The 25,239-nt window shown below is 40.1% G+C and overlaps 1 long non-coding RNA gene across 2 annotated transcripts in view; it reads right to left on the bottom strand.

The window, feature by feature from the left end:
* LOC144306213 (uncharacterized) overlaps nt 1–25,239 on the bottom strand; it is a 402,455-nt gene that overhangs the window by 376,750 nt on the left and 466 nt on the right. Inside the window, exon 2 of one of the 2 annotated variants that reach the window (XR_013373229.1) lies at nt 5,620–5,671. The exons of the other annotated variant lie outside the window; for it this stretch is intronic. This is a non-coding gene — a long non-coding RNA (uncharacterized LOC144306213). The remainder of the gene's footprint in view (nt 1–5,619; nt 5,672–25,239) is intronic. 2 annotated transcript variants of the gene reach the window in all.

Raw genomic sequence — 25,239 nt, 5'->3', positions numbered from 1 at the left:
CTTCACAGAGTGAAGAACATAAATGAAAAGGATTTAATGAAATGCTACAGTATGTATATCACTGCCCCCAAAACAACACCGTTTCACAAAGTATTTGCTCTGTTTTGAAGGCAGAATAGGATATACCCTCAAGAATCATTTTATGAATTTGCCCCTTAAGTGCTTCTGACCGAGGTAAGATAAAACAAGAATTGGCAAGAGGGAAATGATCTTCACTGTTGACTTTTAAATAAACATTTTATGATTAAAAAGCCAAGATAGGAATATGCCTGAAAATGGTAACTGCCCTCACTTTGATTAATGCAGAGAAAGCTTCCTGAATTCACTCACTATTGAGTCACCAGATATGGATCACACAACCCCCACCTCTCCTTGCCACCCTCCCACCACCAAATAATTGACTGGTGTTCCAAATGAATTCCATGGAGGCTATGGAATCTTCTCACTGCTTTGGGGTGGAAGGGAGGGACCTCAGTGTTTAACTGAGGATTCAGCAAGCACACTCGACTCTAATCATTCTGTGTGCTCACCCCATCCCTGCCCGTGACCTCCATCCAAGCTGAGAACTAGAACACTGTTTTTTCTTCTTGATGCATCATAAAGATATTTCCTTAATAATGATATTTTCACTTCTAAACACAAAATTTTAAAACTGCTCCAGTTTGGCTGGAAAATTATTTATTCATTCATTCATTCAATAAGTATATATTCAATGTCTACTATGTGCAAAGAGCTGAGGATCCAGAACAGGAAGATAGTTGGGGGCAGGAGTGGGGAACAGTACAGGCCCAGGAGACAGTAAGTGTGTAGTAAGATCCTACAGTAGAAGGGGAACTGTGTTCAAGGGATACCAAGACAGCCATGCATGAAAAGCTGAATAATAACATGAGATATTAAAGAAGCAAATGACACATCAATAGTATTAACAATAAGAACATGGTAATTCCATGTTCAGTTGAACAGTCAGTTGAACTGAATACACAACTGATGCTCTGTATGTGATAAAAGGTGTCAAATTCCATGACAATGAGTTTATTCTTTCTTCTGTAGAAAACAGGAGCTACCTAAGGTTTTTGAACAGGATTATTAAGTGAGGGCATAGACTAGGAAGGTAGCTGCCCCAGAGGACAGAAGGCCCTCAGTGCAATGATTACTTCTATAGGCAACAGGAAGCAATCTGGGTTTTGGAATGGAATTCTGAACATAATCAAATAAAGGTCTTATTTAGAAAAATAGCTCTAGTAGCAGTATGGAAAATATATTGAACAGCCTGGAGCCAAAGACATCAGTTGAGAAGTCCTTGCTAGTAAAAAAGAAATGTTTTAACTGGTCTGTTAACGATAATGCCAAAATTCTGATAAGGGAGCAGAGATCTAGGAGACTCAGTCACTATTGGTGGCAACACAAATTCCAACAACTCTTTTGAAGGGCACATTGCAATTTGTACCAAAGCCTTAACACCTTTTAAGCTAATAATAAGCTTCATAGGGATTTATCGTAAAAAAATAATCCAAAAGTTACAAAGGGTAATGATCATGGTTTTTTTGTAATCTCTAAAATTGATAAGATCATATTGAACTCATGGTAAATCATTTTCATGTAATATTATTCAAGCAATAAAAGTGCTTATTATAAAGAATAATGACAGATCCTTTAAAAAATGCTAAAACAGGGTAAGGATTGAGGACCAGTAGATCCAACACTACAGAAATTCTGGTGGCCTTTCTTATGATACAGAAACCTCGGCAAAGTGTAGAAATGTTATAATAAACAAGAAATAATTATTAATTTGGGGACTGAGGCAGTGATAGTATGAGCAGATTCAAGGGAAACTTAAAGGATACACTGATAAGGGGTGTAAGTAAAGAGATGATAGTGATAACGAAGATTCTAATATGATAACCAGGATGATGGTACAAGCAGAGATTTAGGGGAAAAATGATCAGTGTTGTTTTGGACATGTTAGACTTGAAGTCAGTTACAATTTCAAATGGAGAGATCTAGTAGCCTTCTGGAAATAGAGGTCCAGGATCCAGGAAAAATATAGGAGCACTAGGGGTAGACAGTTGATATTTAGAGACATTGAAGTTCATGAAATTATCTAAGGACCTAGGAGACACTCAATAATGAGAGATATTTGTAATTAAAGATAGAAATGTACCCATAAATGTCTACTAAAGAAATACTATTAAGTTCTCTTGTTAATATAAGTTCCTCCCTCTTTTTTTTTTAAGGTTTATTTATTTATTTATTTCTTTATTTATTTATTTATTTATTTAGCAATCTCTGCACCCAGTATGGGGCTCAAACTCATGATCCTGAGATCAAGAATTGCATTGCTCTTTCCACTGAGCTGGCCAGGTGCCCCAAGTTCGTTCCTTCCTTCCTTTCTTTCTTTCTTTCTTTCTTTCCTTTTCTTTCTCTTTCTTTCTTTCTTCTTTAAAAATTTTATTTGAGAGAGAGTGAGAGAGAGAGTGCATGTGCACACATGTGCACACAAGTGTGCACAGAAGCAGGAGGAGAGGCAGAATTAGAGGGAAAAGCAGACTTCTTGATGAGCAGAGATTCCCCTTGCAGGGCTCAATCCCAGACCCTGAGATGATGACCTGAGCCAAAGGCAGACAGAGGCTTAACCGACTGAGCCACTCAGGAGCACCAGTTTCTTTCTTTTTATATGAGGGCCCTAAAATGTGAGGAAAGAATTTAAAAACAGGAGAAAAAGTAAGGAAGGAAATTGGAAAAGAATGATGGCAAAGGCATAGACAAGAAACAACAGAAAACTCAGAAATGACCCCCTTGGAACAATCAGTCAAGAAATTTAAAACAATTACTATTACGTTAGAGGCTCTTAGAGAAAATGGACAACGTGCATGCACAGTTAGAGAATTTCAACAGAGATGGGAACTAAAGGAAAGACACAAATGGAAATGCTACAAATAAAAATCATGGAAGACATAAAGAATGTCTCCAATCAGGTCTTCAGTAGATTCAGCACCACTGAGCCTGGGAAAAAAAAGTGAACTTAAAAATGTGTCAATAGAAACAACCCAGTCTGAAACATTAAAGGAAAAAATAATGAAAAACACAGAGCAAAGAACCTAAGACCTGCAGAACAATAGTAAGAGGTCTAATATATATGTAATTGGAATCCCTATATAAGCAAGAAAGAATGGGGCATGAGAAATATTTTCATAAATAAGAGCCAAGAATTTTCCAAAAATAATGAACAACATCAAACCACAGATCCAACAAGTTCAGGGAACATTGCACATGATATACACCACGGGTAGCACCCACAAGAAAACCCTCACATACCTCGGACACATCCTATTCCAACAGCTGAAAAACAAAAATAAAGAGAAAATCTTGAAGGCAAGTCAGAAAAAAATGACAGAAGAATAAAGATAATAATTATAACATGTTTCTTGTCGGAAACTATGCAAGCCTCATAAAATAAGTTGGAAAGTATTCCTACCTCTTGTATTTATGGAAAAGTTTGTGTAGGAGTGGTACTACCTCTTCTTTAAATGTTTGGCAGAATTTACCAGTGAAGCCATCTGGGCCAGGAGTATTCTTTGTTGTAAGGTTTTTAACCAGGAACTCAACTTTTGAAATAGACTCTAAGACTATTCATGTTACCTGTTTCTTCTTAAAAAAATAAAATAAAATAAAATAAAAAGATCATTTATTAGAGAGAAAGAGTTGCGGGGGGGCGGGGGAGGGAATAGAAGAGGAGAGGGAGAGAGAGAGACTCCCCGCTAACCATGCAGCCTGATGAGGGGCTCAGTCCCACAACCCATGAGATTACAACCTGAGCCAAAATCAAAAGTTAGAGGCTTAATGGACAGAGCCACCCAGGCGCCCCTACCCATTTATTCTTGAGTGAACTTTGGAACTTGCATCCATCAAAAAATTTGCCCACTGTATTTAATTTGTCCAATTTATGACCATAAAGATCCTTATAAATTTCCTTTATTATCCTTTTAATGTCTCCAAGGCCCATAACAATGTTCTCTTTCTTTCTCATTTCTGGTATTAGTCATTTGGGTCTTTCCTCTTGTCAGCCTGTTTAGAGACCTATCAACTCTATTCATCACCTCAAAAACAAGTTTTTAGATTAATTGAACCAGGTTATTGAGAAGGGAGGGTTAGAAAAGGAAAGTTACCCTGAAGAAATAACCATGAACCTGAAACTTGAAAGAGATAGTATAAGTGTCCAGTTGGAAATCAAAGATGGGTGAATTCTAGCAATAGCAACTTTTTTTTTTTTAAAGAGGCCAATGTGGTTGCAGCATGGAAAAGAGAGGAGGCTGTTGCAGTATGAGGACTAAGAGCAAAGCTGAGCCTATGTAGTACAAAGCCATATAGTCATGGTAAAGATTTAAGTGTGAATTTGTGCCAAAAGCAAATGGAAGCCACTGGAGGGTATTACAGGAGCCGAGTGGCATGATCACTGTATTTGAAAAGCTCAGTGTGGCTGTATGGTGGGGAAAGAATTGTGAGGGGGAGTAGAAATGGAGAGAATGAGGTGGTTACTACAGCGGTGGGAGTAGGAGCTCAGTCTGGGAGAGGGCAGGAAACAGAAGGACAGGATGACATGTAAAGACTAATAATTGACCAGTTGATTGATTATTTTTTTATTAGTGGCCACAAAATATTTATTTAGCAGTTACTCTGTACCAGACACTCATCTAAGCATTTTTATGACTTATTACAAGACTATGTGGCTAGGCAAAGAAAGAGCAAGATCGAAGATAGCAAACTTAGCCTATGCACTGTCCTTGCTGTTCCTGCCTCTCAGATGATAGGATTAAAGAAAAGAGAGGCTATAAGGAGAAATTCTTGGGTTTAGGGTCAACTGGGAGCTAGTTATTAAGATAAACATTAGGGGAAAGCCATGTTTTGCAGAAAAATCATGGGTTTAGCTTTAGACCAAAGGTAGGCATATTTATTATATAACCTTAGAAAGAAATCCAAATCTAAGTAAGTCCTTTATATGGCATAATGGTTAAAGGGCTTCTGCATATACCCTGAAAATGATTAAAGCACATTTAGTTTTAGGGCGCCTGGGTAGCTCAGTCGGTTAAGCATCTGCCTTCAGCTCAGGTCAAAGTACCAGGGTCCTGGGATCGAGCCCCATGTCAGGCTCTCTGCTCTACTCCCTCTCTTTCTGCCTGCCACTCTCTGGGCTTGTGAACAGACTTTCTCTCTCATACACACACAAATAATAAATTTTTTAAAAACACATTTAGTTTTATACATATGTATAAATGTATACATACACACACACACACGTGTGTGTATTTTATTTACTTATTTTTTAATTTCCAAAGGTAATTGTGTCTAAGGACACAAACAAAATGGGGTTTTTTTAGAGTTCCAGTTCTGACAGCTTGTATAGGAATAACCTGTACTCCTGCAGATAACAATTATGGCCTCTGGACAAGATACTGAATATTTTTTGAACGTAATGTGGCCAAAAGAAGGCACACACTGGGGAGGTTTTGACCCTTGGGAACAATGGAACCACACTGAGTGAAATACATACTTATTAGGCTTATCACCTGCAGGTACTCCTCGGTCTATACTACATATTCTAGAAATAAAGCGGAAACTTACTGTCCTTTGGATATGAAGAGTCAGAAGAAGGTGAATGATACGGTCAGAGCAGCTGTAAAAGAGGGATTCAGGCTATAAGGAAGCACAAACAAAAGGGGGAACTAAAAATCTGCCTATCAATTCTCCTGAACTCTTGGCTGAGCCCTAAGCTGCACATGCACAGTTGGGAATTCAAGGAATTCGAGGTGAAAAAAATACTTGGAAGACTGAACCAAGCAGAACTTTCAGGTGCTACCCAGCACAGGGGAGACAGAGTTTGAACTCACATTCTTCTAAGTTTGAGGGACTCGGTAAACATCTTGGATTTCTGGGGAGACCCCAGCGGACTGTGCTTTGGAGTAAAAATTACTTCCCAGAACGTAAGGGATTCACTCTAAGATTAGGAAAATACTAAAAATAGACCCGCCCTGAAAAAAGAGAAACCCAGCCTCCTAAGGTAACCTGCCAATAATCTAGCTGCTTTTTACACTATGACTTAACACTCTTTGGAGAAAGATAGCAGAACCCCAATCTCAACTACCCATCATCCTGAATATCCAAAATAGAAATCACTACACAGGATAATGTGATGAATAGTCAAGGGAAAAGTCAGTCAGAAGAAATTTGCCAATAAATGAACAAGGAAGTTAAAATAACTATGATTCATATGTTAAAGAATGTTAATGAATATAAGTTATTCCTCACAAAAATAGTAAAAAACTAACATCTCTTAAAGTGACTACTAAACTGAACCATTTTATCCATATGTATAATAAGTTCTGGTAACTTTTGCTAAATTTATCAAATTTACACACCCAAAAAAATCTAAAATTTACTGCACTTACACAGGCCTTTCCCTACAGTTTCAACAGAGAAAGTTAATAGATGGGAGACTATAAACTGCAATCAAATACAAGCGGCAAGACTCAGAAGCGCAATCATAAAAAACGTACTCCCCCCAAAAATAATTTTAGTAGAACTAAATGACACAGGTATATTCAGGAAAAAAGAATGAGATGAGAGCATCTGGTAAACAATGGCATCTCTAAACTATTCATCGATTTTGTTATTGTTCAGTTATATTTCATGCTTTGGGTATTAATACCGTAGAAAGATTAAAACAAAGGATATGACAGAGATCATTTACTGTAGGAAGATTACAACAAAAGGATATGACTACATCATTAAATTTCTAGAATAGTCGGCTGATGAACTCTAGGTGATTTGGCCAAGAGACTACTCTTCCTGTAGTTAAATCTGGCCAATCCAAAGAACCAATTACACCATATATTCTTGGGTTTGCATAAAGCTGGGTTTATTTGCAACCGTCCTCACCCCACCCCACCCCCCTTCGGGGAGGTAAAGGCCAGGAAATGAAAGGTTATTTTCTGCTTGGAAGGTCTTCTAAGAGGAACTTGATAGTTTCACACAGAGGTGCCCCATTCATAATCACAACACCTAACAATGAACTGGCTGTTCAGAGCTGCTTTAAATTCAAATGGGAAGACTAACTAACATCTCCAAAGCATTTCTAGCCCCCAATCTCTTTTAAAAATCAATTGTTTTCAAAACCCCTCCTTATGTTTCTATAGCAAACAGCTGCACAAGATCAACAGTGAAAAATCCTACGGTATACATGCGCTGTGCAGAGCCTAGATAAAGAAAACTACAAGAGTGAAGAATTCTTTGGCAAACAATTTCTAACACACAAGGCAAGACAAGAGATTATACCACGCGTTACACCACCAGGTCTCAGGGCTGCACAAATCATCAGAATTTGAGTCTGATTCCAAGTTCTTCTGGCTCTTGTGATAAAGGCATCCCACCATATGACTCAAACTATCCTTGTAATATATACATTTGACACCATGTCCTCTTTGACTACTCATTCAAGGTATAGCATGATAAATGGGAGAAATTTAATTGCTATTGAGCATAATTGATACACAATTTTCTAATAAACTCAAATGAAGAGATAATTTCCTGATATATTCTTTCTTTTTAAGTAAGCAGTGAGAGAAGTGTATTCCTAATACATTCTAAATGAGGCATGTTATTACAGCTGAATTATTACGAAAGGCTTTTTTCCATGTACTCGAACTGGCTTGAAACAGCAAGGATTCTGTGGCTCACTAAAAAATGCATGGTAATCACATGTTTTCTTATTTCCTAGATGACTTCATGGATTATTTAATTTTAAGTGTCCTCTACACTTAAAGGTGATTGAACGCCAAATAACTGCAACAACCATGGGACAGTGCATTCTATGGTGAATGCACTGTGCTTAGTTAAGGATGGGATGCTTTGAAATATCTAAGAAGTCTAGGAAATGGGAAATCTTATTGAAACTACAACTTTAGTCTTGAAACTATTAGACCACAAAACCCAGTACTAGTTGAGATAGCACCCATAAGCTTGAACCCCCCTTTCCATCTTCAGTCATAGAACTCTTGCCATTCTTTATCTTGTCACATTCTCTTTAATTTTTTATCTTCTACTTATTTTATTTTGCTCTTTATTCATTTTTTTCTCCTTTTATGTCTATGCCTTAGGACTGCCTCCCAGTGAATCCTTAAGCATGATGTTCTCCCTTGTAGTTAGTTCAGCTAGAAAAGATGGTGAAAATGAAACATTTTGATCCTATGTCTCCTGTTCATTAATTCATTCTTTCCTTTAACCTCTACAGAAACCTCCCCCACCCCATGACATGACACTCATATATGACTATTATCAAGTAAATAGAAGTCTTAGTGATCCTATACAACTGGCCGGCTAGAAGGCCCAAAGCTCTAACCACTTGTGGATGGCTGTCTTACCCTGAGCCTTCAACATGATCTTCCCTCTGCATCTTTTAGACACGTTATGTGTGTGATTCAACTTGGCATCCCCATATACCTCACCCAGTGCCTAGCATAAATAGTAGTGGCATATCAATACATGTTAAATAAATGAATTTATACTTGTCCTGAGTGCTTTTCATATGACAAGCTCAATGAAGCCTACTGAGGATTCTATCTTCCTCTTTCAACTGTTTCATCTTTTAATAGTGAAATCTTTCATTTGACCACATTATAATTGTTAGTTTGAGCTCCTTCTTTCATACCCTATGTTGATAAATTAGTATCCAGATATTGTGAAATCTGATGATTTTTCAAAAACCTTTATTCCTTCTTATATAGAAGTCAGGTCTTTGGGGCTTTTTGTTGGTGTTCTTCTATTTTTCTGTTTTAGGGGAACTGTTGTTTTGGATTTTTTACCAAAAATACATATGTATATCTGAAGATCAGACCCACATATTGATGTAAGACTTTCAGCATATATTGTAAATATTTGGCAGATAACATCCCAGTTGAAATTCGTACATGAATTCAATAGCTATCGACCATTATAAACCCAGGAAAATCATATTGCTCTATGTGGCAGATTGTTAGAAAGGACCTAAGAGAGCTTTAAGGGGCCAGGGACATTACTATGCATTTGTCTATTTAACCTTGATTCAAGCAATGAGAGCATTATGAGCATTTCTATGGAAGCTCAACCACCCAACATAAAGCCTAGTAAGATAATAATGAAAATCCTCATCTATTTCTACAGGCCTCTTAACACCTGGCACCCAGTGAAGATTCCTGTGGTACCCAACTCCCAACTCCCTCCTCACATGCTTATTGTCGCCTACAACAAGGTCCATGAACCATTCTAAAGATGCTGTCCACCCTTTAATATCCTGCACAACCCCAAATTGTGCACAGCTGAGCCATCAGCAGTGGAGGAGAAAGTTCAAAGAATAGCTATTCATGGTAAAGCCACAAGATGCAACACGAATACCAAAGGGCATCCAAAGAATGAAGCCGCAAAGAGCAGACTGTTGGAGTGAGGCAGAGAGGCTCTTGAGAGAAAAGGAGACTTTGAGAGGGCAGTTTTACAAAGGATTGAGACAAGTGATGCTGTTTATCCACATAGAGGATTGCTTCCTTTAATTAGATGTCTCAACAGGAAGAATTTGTGATTCTGAGGACATCACAAAGGGCAGGTAATATTCAGATACATCTCTTAAGCATCTGGAAAACCTTGGAGTATTCACCTATAAAAGCAACTTTAAAAAAAGAAGAAGAAAGAAAACCCTGACAATTTGCCAGAGACTGACTTTCTGCCTGTTTGCATTCACTCAGATATAGTTGCGATGTATGTGGGTCACATTTTACCATATCTAACCTGTTTCTATTTTGAATTCCGTGTGATGTGTTTCTAAGGAACACAAAGTAGTTGTTCAATGATAATAGTATTCAAATTGCACTCCTTCTTCAAAAAAAAATGTACATGCCATAACAAAACCTGAGTATAAGTCAAGCACAGATCTAAATTTTTATGATTTTACATGCGGTCCATGGACACTAATAATTCCAGTGACAATAATAGTAATCCCTTTTATTTTTTATTACACTTTACAGTTTAAAAAATACTTTGAGCAGGTGAGTTTCATTTAGAAAGCAATATTTGAAGGAATTTCACAAAATTTTACAGTGATTATATCTGATGATAAAAGTATTTTTTTAATAAAAAAATAACATGGAAGAATTTAAAGATAATTAAAAGCACTTTAATGCCACACACACACACACAGAATCCAACAATACAATGCTGTTAAATTTCTTTTTCTGGCATATCTTTTTAAATAAATTATATAAATATATATTATAAAACATTTACACAATACATAATTTGGTTACTTGATAATCTATCACATTAGGTATTTAGACTCAAATTATTTTTTGTTATTAACTATAGTCACCATGCTGTACATTACATCCCCAGGATTTATTTATTTTATACCTACAAAATTGTATTTTTGACCACCTTTCCTCATTTTACCCAACCCCCACCTGAGCAATCACCAATCTATTCTCTATATCCATGAGCTGATATCTTTTTTTTTTTTTTTAGATTCCACGTATAAGTGACAAAGCAAGATCATAGCTATTTGTCTTTTTCTGTCTGACTTATTTCACTTAGCATAATACCCTTAAGGTCCATCCATGTTGTCACAAATGGCAAGATTTCCTTTTCTTTTTTTATGGCTGAATTATATATTATTATATAGATAACATATAATAATTTTTATATTAATAATATGTCAATCATGATTTATATCATCTGTATATATATCACATTTTCTTTATTCATTCATCCATCAGTGGACACTGTCTTGGCTATTGTAAATAAAGCTGCAATGAACATGAGGGTACATATATACTTTCAGGTTAGGGTTTGTATTTTCTTTAGATGAATACCCAGAAGTGGAATTACTGAGTCATATGACAGTTATAATTTTGATTTTTTTTTTAATTTTTATTTATTTATGATAGTCACACAGAGAGAGAGAGAGAGAGGGGCAGAGACACAGGCAGAGGGAGAAGCAGGCTCCATGCCGGGAGCCTGACGTGGGATTCGATCCTGGGTCTCCAGGATCGCGCCCTGGTCCAAAGGCAGGCGCTAAACCGCTGCGCCACCCAGGGATCCCTAATTTTGATTTTTTGATGAAACTCTATACTGTTTCCCATAGTGACTGTGTCAATTTATATTCCCACCAACAGTGCACATGGGTTTCCTTTCCTCCATACTTGTTATTTCTTGTCTTTTGCATAATAGCCATTCCATGAGGGCAAGTCTCATGCCATTTACTTCCTGTTCTAGCCAAGGCCTGATGATAAGCCCTGGACCACTTTTTCTTAGAGCATATACTCAAGGGAGTTTAGGATTGCAAATCCTCCTTCTGTCTCTTTGAGATGTATCAGTATCTCTTACAAACTTAGGAGTGTCTTTCTCAAAGAAAGCCATTCCTTTGGAATGTAAAAATGAGGACCATAGGGCCTGCATATCTCACCTCTGTGGGGGGATAGACCCCTGACTTTGCTAACTGCTAGCTAATGGACACAACTGGCCCAATCAGCCTTTACACTAACTGGCTCTGTAACTTTTTACTTCCCTAACTCTACTGAGCCCCATTCACCTCCTCCTTCCTCCTTCATTCTCATTAAAATGCCAGGTCAACTCTGTACAGATTGAAGTGGAGTTCAGTTCATGCTGGGCCCTCTTCTCTTTTGCAACAGTATATGACTAACTAAAATCTGTCCTTACCACTTTAGTGTCTGGCTTCGTTTATCTCTGACAGAGTTTATCCTTGTCTTCTCTATCAGTTCGACTAACAATAGTGAACCAAATATTCTAACAAAAGTAGCTATAACATGTTTCTGCAGGGCTTTATAACAATGGTATACAACTGGCATTTTGTGTGTCGTTAGATACTTTTCTTGCTCACATCCCACCAGAAGCATTGGGCTTATATATGGTGTTAATTTGAATAACATGTTAGACAACTATTTCCAAGCACGGGACCCCAGAGGCCATTAAAAGCTATAAACATTTTTTAGCATGTGCCTAAAACTTTACTCTCAGTCTCTTTATTTGTGCCAAAAAGTTTATTATCTGATCCAATTGAAAAGGAATCAAATCTCATGACTATCTTTTTGAAGTTTTTCCATATTAAATGTTCCTTGTTTTCTACATCAACCTCAACGTTTTAACAGTCCACCAATGACTAGTAAATAAATGGCTACCATCAGCGGGTGTCAACACAGTATCATGCTCTGTTCAAGATGCTCTGTGTGCTTCACTGCAGAACCTCCAACAACATGGTAAAATTGGTGTTCTCAAAGATGAGGAAACTGAGGCTCAACGAGGCTCAACAAATTGTCAAAGCTCACAGAATCTGTAAGTCATGGAGCTGTGATCTGAACGGGGGTTGTTTGACTTTAGAGGCTGTGCTCTTTCTACTATGCTTCACAAGCTAAGGGGATATAGTCGTACATAGATTTTTGGCTCTTTCGTATCTCTCATCTTTAATAACTAGCATGCAGTCAAAACAAAAGTGAATATGAGGAAAAATTATATACAGAATAAATATTGTAATTATAAGGAAAGAAAAAAGAAAAAGAAGAAAACAGTCAAGCTGTGGCAGAGCAAACTCCAAAGCAATCAAGAGGCTTCTACACCCTTCGTTTTCTTTAAAGGAGCTGTATTTCATTCCTTTGAAAACTCTAGCTTTGGAATGAAGGTGGCATACTGCGGGAAGACCAAGGAAATTAAACTTTTTTAATCTTATTGATTCCTATTCCTTTCATTCCATCTGTTTCCTTGGCATGGCAAAGGGGGTGACGATCAATGCAGAGTAAGTCGGCTCTGTCAGTCAGAAGATGGGAGCTGACAAACCAGACACAGGCTTGGGAAGGCCTTCCATGAAGGAGAGAATCTGTGCCAGATGACAGGACTCACGGAGAGTCTGACAAAATGTTGCAGACAATCAGGAAGCGTCTGATCCAGATTTCATAGATAATAAGCAGACTCTTTTCCGTGTGCATGCGCATAGATTTGAATATTTCTGGTCAAGTGCCTCATTTTTGCATAGAACAGGAAGTAAATAGAACAGTGAAAAATAAAATGAAAGCCGAACAGAACAAGGGTCAAAAATAAAAGAAAAACAAACGACTAAATTGATTCATAGTTTAGAGTATAATGATGTGAGGGGAAAATGCTTCATAAGTTAATATTTCTAGTGTTATTACTAGAATGCAAATACGATAGAATTTCAGGAGTTTTCTATAGGTTAGAATCTTCTTTAACATCATACAAGTGCTCAGTTGCTGTTCTACCGTAAAGAGCATATTTTGCCATTTTTATAAGGTCATCTCCAACCTGAACTCTAAAATAGCCAGGAAAAATGATGACTTTTGCACATGAAAGAATCGGAAGCAGATCCCTAGACAGTCTTGTGATTAAATTCTACTAAGAGATATAAATTCTATATGTCCTTAAGAGCTTCATGCAGAAGGGGCTTCTACTGTGGCAGAGCAAACACTGAAATGGAAAATCAGTTCATCACTGGAGGTTTATCTTGTTAGAAGCCAGGAGACCCATATATGGCAAGGCTGGAAAATGAACCCGTTTTACCATTCCAGTGCTCCCCTTCCCCGCCCACCCCCATCATCAACAAAAGGCATAATGTGATCTCTTTGCCTGCTTCCTCCTGGACTTGGAGGCTCTCATCAAAACAGATAAGAAATGTCAAAAACTGTCATGCTCTGAAAGCCACAAGACTGACTTAGAAAATCCACAAGTGAATCACTTGGTTATAAAACCCCCTTGATCGACTCTCATAATTCAACTGTTATGGATGGAATCGTGTGCCTCAAAAAAAAAAAAGTTGGAGTCCCAATCCCCAGTACCTCAGAATGTGACCTTCTTTGGAGATAGGGTTTTTACAAAAACAATGAAATTAAAAGGATGTCATGAGGTTGCGCCCAATCCAATATGACTGATCCCCTCATAAAAGGAGAAATCTGGATGCAGGGAGAGGTATCACATAGAGAGGATGCCACATGAAGAGAGAGAATGTGGCTCTCACAGAGAGAACATGGTTATCTATAAGCCACCACAGAGAGAGCCTTAGAGCAACTCTTTTCCTAACAGCCCTTAAGGAACCAACCCTGCCTACACCGTGGATTATGATTTCTAACCTTCAGAACTGTGGAACAATACATTTGGTTCTTTAAGCCACCCGGCTTGTGGTACTTTGTCATGGCAATCTCAGCAAACGATATAGATGTTGGTATTGGGGAGTAGAGTGCTGCTGTAACAAATCCCTTAAAGTGTGGAAGTGCTTTGGAATAAGGTAATAAGTGGAAGCCGGGAGAGTTCTTAAGTGCATGAGAGAAAAAAACCTAGATGACATTGAAAAGAATGTTGCTAGAAATGTGAATGCTTGACAGAGAAATGAGGAGCATGTTCTTAGAAACTGGAGGAAAGGTGGTCCTTACTAGAAAGTGGTAAAGGACTTGGCTGGACTATGTTCCCTGGAATGGAAAGTAGAACTTAAAAGTGATGAGTGGATATTTAGTTGAAAAGATTTCTTAGCAAAGTGTGGATGGCACAGTTTGGTTTCTCCTTGCTGCTTCTAGCAAGATACAAGAGGAGAAAGATAAACTGAAGAGACAAAAAGGACCCAGAACTTGAGAAATTGGAAAGTACTCGGCCTATCCATGATGCAAAAAACTGACAGCACACTCTAGAGAAAACTCCTGTGTCCCTGAACAACTATTTGCCCCAGAGATTAGGCATGTGACTTGTGGACCTAACCACCCACCTCAGTAGAAACAGTGCCAGCCTGGTCTGGAGGGGACAAGGCCAGGATAAAATGGAGGAAGGCGGTCAGACTTCTGGGATTCTACTGGCAGGAAATGGGCTGATAGAGCTATTCAGCAATGTACATGTGTTAATGTCCAAGAAAGGGAAGAATGACCCAGAAGGCCATTCATAGGCTGGTGGCCACTGCTAAGGGCCCAGAAGATGGGCTCAGGGAGGGGGACAGTCTCCTTCTTGGTGATAGAGGCAAGGCCGCCTCCTCCATTCCACATGGCAAAATCAGCCTCTTCGTCATTCTCAGCTCCCCCTCCTGACTTCCCTGTTTCTGTGGTCTCACGTCCAGTAACCCAAGTTCAAAAGCTGTCATTAGGGACCCCTTTCCTTTCACTCTTATTCAATTAGGCAGCTTGTCCTGCCGATTCTTCCACTCTTCACAACCGTTACTGTTGCCAAAGACTGTACTTTTAGTAATAAAATGCTTTCCTTGCTCTTTCTGCCATCTTTCTGTGCTGCCATAATGATGCACATGAATGTCCCGGCAGAGGTCCTCAGGAGCATTGATAACAATGCTGAAGTGAAAGGTAAATGCCACGTACTTATTAGGCCATGCTCCAAAGTCATCGTCCAGTTTCTAACGGTGATGATGAAGTACGGTTACTTTGGTGAATTTGAAATCCTGGATGATTACACAGCTGGGAAAATTGTTGTGGACCTCACAGGCAGGTTAAACAAGAGTGGAGGGATCAGCCCCAGATTTGATGAACCACTCAAAGATCTAGGAAAATGGCAAAATACTTTGCTCCCGTCCTATCGGTTTGGTTGTACTGACACAACCTCCGCTGGCATCATGGACTATGAATAAGGAAGACGAAAACACACAGGAGGGAAAATCCCAGGATTCTTTTTCCAGGGATGTAATAAAGTGCCTCAATGGAAAAGAAAGCAAGCAAAAGGAAAGAAAAAAATGCATTCTTAACTAGTTTTACAATATTGTGTTAAGAACTTCATGTCGTGGTTGGGCATCCTGGGTGGCTCAGCGGTTTAGTGCCGCCTTCAGCTCAGGGCGTGATCCCAGGTCCTGGGATTGAGTCCCACGTCGGGCTCCCTGCATGGAGCCTGCTTCTCCCTCTGCCTGTGTCTCTGCCTCTCTCTCTGTGTCTCTCATGAATAAATAAAATCTTAGAAAAAAAAAAAGAACTTCACGTGGTTTATGTTCTTTAATCCTTATAACTGTGAGATGTGATAATGTACTATTCATGTTCATTTTATAGCTAAGAAAATTGAGGCTCAGACAGGTACTGAATGACTATTTTTGCCCAAGATCACACAGCAAAGAAGTGTCTGAGAAGGGAAACTTGAACAGGATCTTCTGGAACCCTGAACCACACTCTTGACTGACACACTCCCTCCTTTAAAATATGTCTCATGGTGTTTCTTCCTGTCCATTCCCACTGTTACTAACATAGTTTCACAAGCCCTTCATTCATAACCCACTCCTTCACCCTTGTATTACTGCACGAACCTCCTTGCATTTCTTCCTTCCTCCAGTCTAGCCTCCTTCCAAATGGCCTTTCTGATCTCATAAAAACAAAAATTCTATCTTTACGTTAATTTGTAGCTCAAGGACTTTTGGCAACTTCTCATGGCCTATGGGATAAAGCCCAAATATTACAGACTGGCATTTCACAGTATCTTTACTCATCGTGCCCCCTGTTAAAATCTCACCCACCTAAATGCCCAGTCTTATTGTGAAAACTGAACCCTTAAACTTTTATCTGAACATTTTGCTAGACTAATGTTCCCTGTTCTTGAAATGCTATCATCTGTAATATTCATCTAAACCAACCTCAGTTTTAATACGCCAGCCACAGAGACTGCAATCATCATCCTCCCTCCAAGCTTCCTCTACCTGCAACGACCTACCATTCACCTGAAATCTGATGCTGCTTTTGACAGCTGCTCTACACCTTATCTGCTGCCAAATCCTATTGCTTATTCTGCTACTGAAGTTCTCTGCCATCTATCCCTTCCTTTCCACCCTATCTTGGGTCTCATTCACATTCTTCAGACGTGAGAACATGAGAGAACTACCGCTAGATTAAATTTCCACCTCAAAATGAGCAAAGATTGACAAGATAGAGGGGCCAGAGGGAAGAGACTCAGGAGAGAAATGCCAACAGCCTACCTGGAAAGATCTAGACCCAGAGAGAATGGAGAGAGGCTACACTCAGGAACAGGAACAGGGGTGGGGGCAGATGGTGGAAGGTGCTTAAAGTTTAAAGAGGAGGAATTTGAGGAGAAAAAAAATCAAGGTAGGAGAGAGGTGACTGCGATTATGAATTGGGTCCCTTTAATTTACCTTGGGAAGATAAGCAAAGTTTGGTATTCCCTTTAAGTCCTATTTTGGTTGTTGGCATTGTACATCTTTGACACAGGGGTGGTCTCTGAACCAAGACAGGCAGTCTTTTCTAGCTCTACCTTCTCTACAATTCAGGTCTCAAATGCCCCCTATAACCACTTCCGTGTGGCATTTGAGTCTCTGAACCAATGGCTCCAACCCACCATTCCTCAGCACCACTGGCCCTACCCTGCCGGCCCCATCACTGTACCCCTTTCCCCCCACTGGCCCCATCACTGCACACCCCCCCCTTGCTGGCCCCATCAGTTTTGTCCCCATCTCCATTGACCCCATCACAGTGCCGCTATCCTGCCCCGCGAGCCCCATCACTGTGCCCTCCACTTGCCGGGCCCACCCCCAGATGGCCCCATCACTGTGCACCATCAAGAGCTTCCTTTTCTACGAGTGTCCTTGCCCATGCTCTTCTCCTCTGAGACTACCTGCCTCAAAAAATCTTCATTCCCTGAAGTCTAAAGAAAATCCCACCTTCCCAGATTCCCTCATCTGGAAATGCTCTTACTCCCTTCTTTGAACACAAACAATATTTTAGTGTTTAAAAAAAATTATTAGTTTTCTTTTCTAGCCCTGCTTGTCTCTAACTGGAATATTCACCTGTCTTAGCTTCCCATTAGTATGTACACAGCCCTGAAGATAAGGAATACGGTTTGCTTATCTTGTTACATCTAACCAAGTATTGTACACAAAGTAGCTACCCCATACATATTTCCCAAACCCAATGGCATTTAGCCTCACCAGCCCAATTTCTGTGTCCCCCTGGTAGACAATGAGAATGAGGTGAGTTTCCACTAGGTTTCTGCGTGAGAAAACTTCTCATGGAAAATCTTAGCCTCTTTGTTATAGATGAAGCATCAATTAAAAAGCACAAAGTGACACAGTCTGACCCTAGAATATATCCTGGTGCCCAGACCAAAGAAAGAGACAAATTTAAAGTTGTACAAACCAACAGTGGGAGGACTGTCTATACTTAGTGACTAGTCTGTCAGAGTGAAAAACCTCAAGTGGGTTGTAAATATAGGGTTGATTCTTTGGGAGATTTTTCTTCTATTTGCTGATTCAGCTCCTACAATCAAGAGATTTTGTTGTTGTTCAATTTTACTTAAGACAGACTAAATCAACTGATTTTATGTTTATTCCTGATTTTTGTTTTTCTTACCTTGGCTAAACTCTGTGTTTCACAAGGCCCTCTCAGTTTCAATGATCAGAAATATGGTTTTATCCTTTAATTTTTTTTTAAGTCACCTACTTTTCTGCTTGTATCTTCTATGGAAATCCAACTAATATGTTACAAAATGTTATGGGTTTTTTTTTTTCCTAATTTGCAGGAATCCACAGGACTCTTGCTTTCTAACATTCTGGTTGATGATATTGATGGATTTTCTTCCCAGTGTGAATTCATGTCTGCACAACATTTGAATGGCTCACTGGTTGGTATAAAAGGGTTGTTTAACATTTTGTATTCCCAAATAAACCAGTGTAACTCCTTTCAAGATTCTTATTCTTTAGGAGTAGAAGGTAATATTGAAGGCATATCTTTTGAGGGACTGCTCATTTCAGAAAATCCAATCTAACCAGTGTTTACTTACGTATGATGACCTTAAACGGGGAAATTAACAAAACAACAATGATTAAAGTTTCCCAAGCATTGATTGGGCAGAGATTTTAAAAGGCTTTCTCCTAGAGCTACATGATATGGTCATTAGGCTTTTAGGGGAATAACTAGAAGATTAGACAAAATAGACCAGCACTCTCCTCCACCAAGGTTCTAGGCCAGAGAAAGAAAAATAAAAAAAATAATAATAAATGAAGAGTTTTTTTGGGTTCACCATGTGTTGATTACCAACAACCTATATTCTTGTTGAATATTTTGAATATATTCTTGCTTGGATTTCCTACCCTTCACCCACCTCTCTAACTATAGTCTTCCAAACCTATGGCTTTGGGGTTTTTTTGACAGTCTAACCCCATTGCAGGCACCCATGTATGCGCATGCACACATATGTACACACAACACAGAGTTTTCCTTTCATATTTGGATTTGTAGAGGGGTCAGAGGAAAAGGGGAGGAAAGACTAAAAAAAAAAAAAAAAACCTCCAGTAAGTTTGATCTAAACAAAATGGTTATTCAAATGGGTCCCCTACTAATTTCACAAAGATGCGTGATAATATCCAACATATGGCTTTAACTATGTTTTTTAATATTAGAAATTGAATGCACATTTTAAGACACAAGTTTTGCTGATATGCTGTTGATAATATAGGAGAACTATTTTCCATTTGTTTCTAATTATCCTAAAGACAGCCTGGGGATCATTTACCCACGGTTTAAGAGCACTCAGATAAGTCCACAGATGCGACAGGCGGGCATGTGTGTCAGCTACTGCAGTGGGGCTGCGTGAGGGTGGTTTAGCAAAGACTATCCTCTTATGTCTGAAACCACCAGATACGGTTCCTAAGGTCAACCAGTACTGAAAAATAAAATCCTTCCTTTGTCAACATTCTTAGGGTGTGGGCTCTGGAGCCAGACTGCCTGGCTCCGCCATTTAACTGGCTGGGTGAACTTGATGAAGTTAGTTAACCTCTCCTTGCCTCAATTTCTTCATCTGAAAAATGGGGATGTGCCTCCACTGTACAGCCATCACGAAGATTAAATATCCAGAATGGTGCCCAAAACATAGAAAGCACTCGATACCTGATCTGGCCCCAGTTTAACGCTTTGTTTCACCTGTCTCTGCTTCCCCAGCCCCAACTCCTTTCCCTGAATCTTGCCAGCAAGACTTCCTCCAGTTCTTCCCCATGCGCTCCCTCACCTCTCCTAGAACGCTTTCTTTTCATCTGGCTAATGGGTGCTCCTCCTCCTGGTCTCAGAGAGGTGGTCCTCATTTACAGGCCCATAGTTCCCGGGGTTTCTGCTATTACGGGGTAGAGAACATGCCATTTTCATACTTCTTGGTCCACCCCACCAGCCTGTCAGCTCTGAGGCAGGAATTGAATCTGTTCTGTTCATTGCTGTAATCCCACCTTGTGAAAAAGTACTTTACACTGGACCTAAACAGATTTTTTTCCTTGCAAAGCAGAAAAAAAAAAAAAATCTTCCTCCTTCAGTGTACTCATCTAAAATAGATCATAATGCAGAGGAGGTAGGGGAAAATTATATGCTTACTTGAGAGCATTCTTAATTTTAATTCTTCTTGAGATTTGATGACCCCTTTTGATTTGAAAATTCAAGTGTTTGTTCAGCACAGGGACTAACGCACACACGTACACATGGGCACGCACGCACGGTGATGTTCATGTGCTCTCTACTGTTATGGCTTCGTTTCCACTCCTTACTTTTTCTCCTTTGGGAATGGTATTTGCTTATTAGAGCTCCTGGACTTGTCTTTCTTATTTCTTATCCCACCTTCTCTTTCGTGATTTTTATTTTTTTCACCTCATTTCTTCACTATTTGTTTGAAATTGTTCTTCCATTTGATCTTACCGATCACTAACTTTGTTTCAGTGCTATGGATTCTTTGTCCCTTGCTAGTGAATTGTTCTCATTGGAAAATTATGGTTTTGCTGTCGCATCATTTCCTAAAGCATGGCTAGAGCATTCTTCATTCTTTTTTTTTATTATTTCTTTGTTGTTGTCATCGTCGTCGTTTTTCCAAGTGTCTTCTTTGTTTAAATCTCCACCCATAGAATATAAGAAATAGTGAAAGGGAATAAAGGGGAAAGGAGAGAAAATGAGTGGGAAATATCAGTGAGGGAGACAGACCATGAGAGACTCCAAACTCTGGGAAATGAACAAGGGGTAGTGGAAAGGGAGGTGGGCGGGGGTGGGGGTGACTGGGTGACGGGCACTGAGGGGGACACTTGATAGGATGAGCACTGGGTGATGTGCTATATGTTGAAAATTGAACTCTAAATAAATAAATAAATAAATAAATAAATAAATAAATAAATAAATAAATCTCCACCCATCAATGGCCACTCAGCACCTCATCTTCAAGTGATTGAGACCCCTTTGCTCACCCTGTCAGCTCATGTCACAGAGCAGGTCCATTAGTACCACGCAGATCCGGCTTCTGGAGTCCAAGGCACGCTAGATTGGCCAACTGTGAGAAAGAAGGTTGGAGCTTCTCCTTCAGGAGGCTGGTCCTTGAAGCGCCAGCAGCCATCAAGGGCTTCTGTGGCAAGAGCAGGGACCTCGTGCGGCAGCTGCAGGATCTGCTTTCTCCTTCCAGGGCCCCAGGGACCAGCCCCCGTCCCCACCGATGGCGCTGAGAACATGGGTGTCCTGTACCTGCAACCCCTCCCCCCAGGCCCTGAGCAGTCGAGTGTCTAACAGCCTGCACGCATCCGGCAGGGATCCCAGAGGTAGATGGGTACATGTGAGGCTGCTATTTCCTATTTTTTAATTTTAAAATTATCTGAGGGGATGAGGGGAGGAATATGACAAAGCTTTTAATATTAGAGAAAACTCTTTTCCACTCAAAAAAGTTGACATGCTCAAAGTTAAAACTATCAATTAGGAGCAATTTCCAATTTTTAAGAGAAAACTACAAAATTAAAACTTCTCTGAAGTTTAGTAAGATATCCTGCAAGACACCCAAATTCATATGGGAAAAATTAGCCTCAAAGCTTGATGTACTCTTTGAAATATAGCTTTGCTGCCCCTGCGACGCTGAATACAGAGGCGGCGCAGGGATTAAGTACATAGACTCGGGGTGTGTTGTTTCCTCTCGTTGCCTGAGTTTCACCATCTGTAAGAGGGAGCTAATCATAGTGCTTACCACGTGTAGCTTTGCGAAGGTGAAATGAGTATGGACTCCTTTGGAAACTGCTTAGCATAGTACCTGCTGTACGGCACTGCTGCCAAAGTATTAAATAACATAAAGTAAAATAAAATAAGTCCCAGATCAGCATTTTAAAGCTGTGAACACCGTAGGAAATTATGATATCCAGAATGTCATGGGATGTTTTTTTTAATCCTTTAAAATTATCTTTGCCACCAAAACAGGTTCACCACTGCCTATTTGAAAATAATACTCTGACAGACACGACAAAGACCGTGGCACAGAGAGTTCTGGAATGCCAAGAGTTTCCAGTGAGAGGAAAGATGAAGAAAGAAGTGGAAAATATCACTTTGAAATGTTTACCAGGCAGATGTTTTCATTAGAGCCCATTTTCAACTTTATTGGTAGGATCACACAGTCTACCAATTATCTAATATTAGAAATAGCCTGAAGTCTCATGTGCTTGAAAGGTTGGTATGCTCTCAAGACACAGCAGAGGTATATCTGCCATTTGTAAGCAAGCCCCACGCATTCACAGTTGCTCAGTTGAGTCTAACAGAAATGTCATACAAAGCAACCAGCTTGCTGCCCCTTCCTACCTCAAAGATGAGAGGAAGAGAAACTAATTAGCAGCATCTGAACAATGACAGAAATGACCCAAATCCTAGTACAAGTAAAAAATTTTGTAGGGCTCCCTGGGTGAGTCAGTGGTTGAGCATCTCTCTTCGGCCCAAGGCCTGATCCTGCAGACCCAGGATCCAGTCTGCCGTCGAGCTCCCTGCATGGAGCCTGCTTCGCCCTCTGCCTGTGTCTCTGCCTCTCTCTCTTTCTGTGTCTCTCATGAATAAATAAATAAAATCTTTTAAAAAATAAATAAACAAATAAATAAAAGTTTTGTAATAAGAAATATTGAAAGCTAACACTCACTGAGGCATCCTGATAAGTGCTTTACGTGCATTATTTCATTTGATTTTCCAATAACTGGGGCTTAATAATTTACTTCTCTGATTAACCACTTAGCTCTTCAAGGTGAGCTGTCTCTTTTCCATTCCTACAAGCTAGGAAACAAAGCATCGAAGCCCCTCTCATTTAGTTTTAATGATTTTGATGAGCCACACAACGGAGGTTTGGATAAGTGTGGCTTTGATCTGCGCAGAAGAGGGCTATTGGGTGGCGAGGCTGACGTGGTTGCTACGAACCCTGGTCAAGCTTCCATCGGTGTGTAATTCACGCACGACATTCAGCTTCATGCAGACGACCAAGGCCAATGTGGGATATTGTCCTCTTTGATCCAGAGTGGAAGCACCGACTCGTCACGTTTATTGTCAGCCTTCTATGTTACTTAATGTCATGGGGAATCCGGTTCTGAGGATAATCTTTTGCTAAGGTTGGTTTTTTTTTTTTTTTTTTTAAACGCAGCTGAGGCTCATGCATTCGAGAGAAAACAAATGCATGTGACACGCAGAGCCAGGGAGGAGGTTGAGTCAAGCGCAAACTTGGATTTTCAGAGCTACACCATTGCCCAGGTCCTGACCCTAACCTTCTGTCTCCCACTGGCAAAGAGAAGCAGAGTGTTCTGCTTCACATAGCACGAGAAGCCACTCTTCTGTGTGAGCTCCCCCCATCATTTTGCAGAGGTTTTCTGCCGTTATCACAGGCCAGGTAGGCAGTTGTCACGAGGCATTAGAGCTGAGAGAGGCTGACAGCATAACTGCGGGCGAGCTCAGGGCTCAGCCCGGTCCAGCACCTGCCGCCTGCTCAGGCACGAGTGTCCTCTGTCAAGACGCAGCCTGGCAAGAGGCTGCAGGAATCACTTTGTATCAGTGCCCTTCATTGACAGCATGCTGGAGGGCAGCCTGTCTAGCAAAAGCAGGACAGAAACCTTTGCCAGCCACCTGCCTGCCCCCATATGGTGGCCATTTAAAAACCCGTCACTTTTATAAAGAAGCTCTCGAATTATTCATTCATCAAGTGCAGTTTTGACTGGCCCAACTGCCTCAGTGTACGATCACCTGATTCTGTGATTTGAGGAACTTCGTTTGCACAGCGCTTCGTGTGGGTGTTTCTAAGGAAGAGATTGCTTAAATACACCTGGGTGAGCAAGTCAAGTCCATTCCACATCCTGAGCTCCCACTGCTCCAAGAAGGGCATTCTTGGGGAGCGAGAGCACTTCCACACCCAAGTGGATTACAATCACATGCCCAGGAGCCTCACCCCCGCCCATGGAGGGATTGTCTCAACAGTCTCATCATGTGATACGTTCGTTCGTTGTTTCTGAACAGAGGCAGGTCGCTAATGGGGGGACGAGGGGGGGAAGGGGAGTCTGTTCAGGAACCACACAACAACAATAAAACCAAAGGCACCTGAGTGCTCACCTGAGAGGTCAGCAGATTCCAAAAAATTTAACAATGAAAATGCACTTTAAGAAGGGCCAGGAATCCATTATTACCTGCACACATCAAAATTCAACCACTGTTTTTTTTTTTTCTTTTAAATTAAATTCATGAGATAATGTAAGTATGGCAGTGTTTCAGTGGACGTGCGGAAATTTTCTTCCTTGTTTTACGGGCAATCTATCTTCACCGCCATGTAAACTCCATGAGACTTGGGGCCTAGTCTGCTGTATACTGCTACAACTCCAGGGCCGGAGCAGCATTTGACGCCTAAGAGGTGCTTGGTAAATGTTTGATAGGAAAACTGGACAAATAAATGCAAAGAAGAAAGACTGACGGGATAACTGAATGACATCTGGAGTAAAGCACCGGGTGTCTAATGACATGGCTTCTCCAATATTTTGCAGGGGTTGTGATAGAAGGGGTTGAGTAGAGTTGAGTGATGAGAGTAATAAGGATTTTTAAAATTTTAAAGTAGTTTTGGTACCTTTGGGTTGAAGACTTAAGATTTTTAAAAACCTGCAATAATGAAGAATGAATGAACCAGGCACCTGAGAGTTGAACATAGTTTTCTGCTGTTTGAACTTAAGGCTCATTGTACATATCCCACCCCCTCACCCCAATGAAGTGGCTTTATGAAGGCAAGCGGGTGAGATTTTACATCCTTTCTCCTAAAACCAGCTGCTGGCCACCTGGTTCTTTTTCCTCACTCTTGTCCTGCCAATCTCCTCCTCTTTCTTCAACTGACACCTGAGCTTGGAGGATTTTTGCATGAGATTGAACCCCTTCCATGTAACTGTTTCCTAGGCCCCTAGTTCCACTCGGGTGTCTCGCAGACCCTCAAATGTAACAGCCT

Source organism: Canis aureus, chromosome 36, assembly GCF_053574225.1.
Source record: "Canis aureus isolate CA01 chromosome 36, VMU_Caureus_v.1.0, whole genome shotgun sequence".
Lineage (NCBI taxonomy): Eukaryota > Metazoa > Chordata > Mammalia > Carnivora > Canidae > Canis > Canis aureus.
This window is presented reverse-complemented; position numbering and strand designations above follow the sequence as displayed.